We start from the raw sequence: 2,205 nt of genomic DNA, 5'->3' as shown, positions 1-2,205 counted from the left end.
GCTTAGCTATGCCCTTCCCTGCTAGATTCACCTCAAGATCCACACCTACCTCACAACATCGCTGGCACACGACGGTCTGTTTCTCTCTCACCAAATCGCATTCTGGAGCATCGCCTCTCGTACTAAGTGATATCAGATTGAGCTGAAAAGCTTCAGTGATGCCCTTGGCATGTCCATGGTCAAAGACTTTGTGCTAGATTTTGGCTATGGGCACAGGCTGTGAGAAGGAGGCTGCACACAGTCGGGGTTAGAGCTTGGAATTAGGTCAAATTTTAGTTTTAGGATTAGGGTTTTGATACAAGGTTAGGGTGTCGATGAGAGGAGGTATGCGCCATCACGGTTAACGAATCGTTTGCAGCCTGTGCAGTGGATCACCGACGTGGGTGACCATAAGGATCCCTTGCCTTGATTTCATACGAGGACATCAGGCGCCATGCCTATGGTAAGTTCTCCATATGTGGCCATAGTGTAGGCCAACCAAATGCTTGAAGATCATGGCCAAGCTAAATTAGGCCCTTCCGGCACTTTCATCGCCATGGTGGCCTTGAGGTCTCCAAGTTCACTGAGCTAGAAGCTCTTTCCACATCTTACAAGTTAGAAGCATAGTTAATTTTGCTAGTTTAGTCGGTCAACTAGCTGTGTTTTAGCTTAAGATTGTCTACAAATAATGCCTGAATAGTTATGCTTGATGTGATCTTTCTGATCTATGATGGAAAAGCCCTTAGATCGTTTGTTTTCCTTTACCTTTTCTACATGGATGGGTGTGTTGACATGGTTAAATAGAACAATAGGTTGTCAATATTCTCATGGTTATATGTCACATTATTTGCATAATGACAATGTGGCCCTAGAAGATTTACGGCACACAAAAGAAATTGGCTACTGCTGCGGTAATCGGTGCACACAAAGATATGGAAGCACCTGTTATGGATGTAATTGTGACACAGAGGAAGAAGATGGTGTTGTCACCGCCTATGGTAACGGCCTATATTGGTAATAGTGCTTTGATAGAGAAATAGCACATGACCATAAGCTTTTAAATTCCAGCACAGGCATCCAAAACAGACCGTGATAGGCTTTTCTCTGCTCAATTCAATTGCATGTTGCAGGCAGTGACTCCTTGTAGCTTTATTGGGCTAGAAACAGGCGTGCACTATGCCTTCCATTCTATTACAGGTATACATACACACATACATGTATTAGTGTGTTATCGATCAATCATGAATGAAACTCTAGATTGAGAATCTTGTTGCAATTATAGTCATGATCACTAGACTAAAGTTCTTGTAACCATGAAAATGCAGGATATAAAAAATTCGAGAGGAAGTGTGTATTATAAGAAATTGTAATTATACTAGTCATGTATTACAACACTATATGTATACACACATATGTATTAGTGTGTTATCGATCGATTATGAACAGACTCTTAATTCAAAATCGTGGGCTTTGAGCACTCAGAAAAAATAATTCGAGCAAAAATAACATCTTTTCTTTGTATCGAAACGATATTTTGCTCTCTAATATTATCGCTCAAAATTTTTGTGAACAGAATCAAACTTCAACAAAAAAAACCAAAGAAAGCTCCCAAGGAAGGGCGCATTCCTTGGTTCTTGGAATTTTTGGGAGCGGAAGTGTGACTCTCCACCCACAAGAAATTGTGGTTATATTAGGTATGTATTATGTTATACATACACACACGTATGTATTATTGTTTTATCAATCGATCATGAACAAAACTCTTGATTCGGAAACTTGTTACAATCATGGGCTCCAATTAGCACTCAACAAAAACTATTCAAGCACAAATAATACCATGTCTCTGTATCCAAATGATCTTTTGCTCTCTAATATTTATTGAAAGTTTCACAAATATAGAATCAAACTTTAAAAACCATGGAACCACAATTATGGACAAACTGTGCAGTTATGGACTGCACATCAAAAACTGTCACAGTTCAGGGATTCCCTAGTTTTCACTAGACAGGCATTAGTGAACACGAAACCTCAAGATCCTAACTACAGTTAATGCCAACCAAATCAAAATATATAGAGCTAAAATATTTAGTGGAATGAGTGACTTTCGAGTGATTGGATGTATCCTGGTGGTTTGATATAGCTCCTCTCACGGCTTTCTGGGTTGTTCCACGGTCATGCTTACCTCCTTCCGTGGGCTACCTTTGTTGGTAGTAACGAGGATGCTTG

The 2,205-nt window shown here is 39.9% G+C and overlaps 1 long non-coding RNA gene across 3 annotated transcripts in view; it reads left to right on the top strand.

Moving 5' to 3' along the window:
* Positions 1 to 1,843, top strand: part of LOC147614369 (uncharacterized) — a 1,910-nt gene extending 67 nt beyond the window's left edge. Inside the window, exons 1-3 of one of the 3 annotated variants that reach the window (XR_015263028.1) lie at positions 1 to 442; positions 855 to 1,176; positions 1,553 to 1,843. The exon at positions 1 to 442 is cut by the window's left edge and continues 67 nt beyond it. This is a non-coding gene — a long non-coding RNA (uncharacterized LOC147614369). The other 2 variants (XR_015263027.1, XR_015263026.1) reach the window with 2 other exon arrangements.
* The last annotated feature ends 362 nt before the right edge of the window (positions 1,844 to 2,205 follow it).

The sequence above is a fragment of the Cibotium barometz genome, chromosome 42 (genome assembly GCF_041138505.1).
Source record: "Cibotium barometz isolate CiBa-2024 chromosome 42, ASM4113850v1, whole genome shotgun sequence".
NCBI classification, from domain to species: domain Eukaryota; kingdom Viridiplantae; phylum Streptophyta; class Polypodiopsida; order Cyatheales; family Cibotiaceae; genus Cibotium; species Cibotium barometz.
The sequence above is the reverse complement of the archived record's forward strand: the minus strand, read 5'-3'. Positions and strand labels throughout refer to the sequence as shown.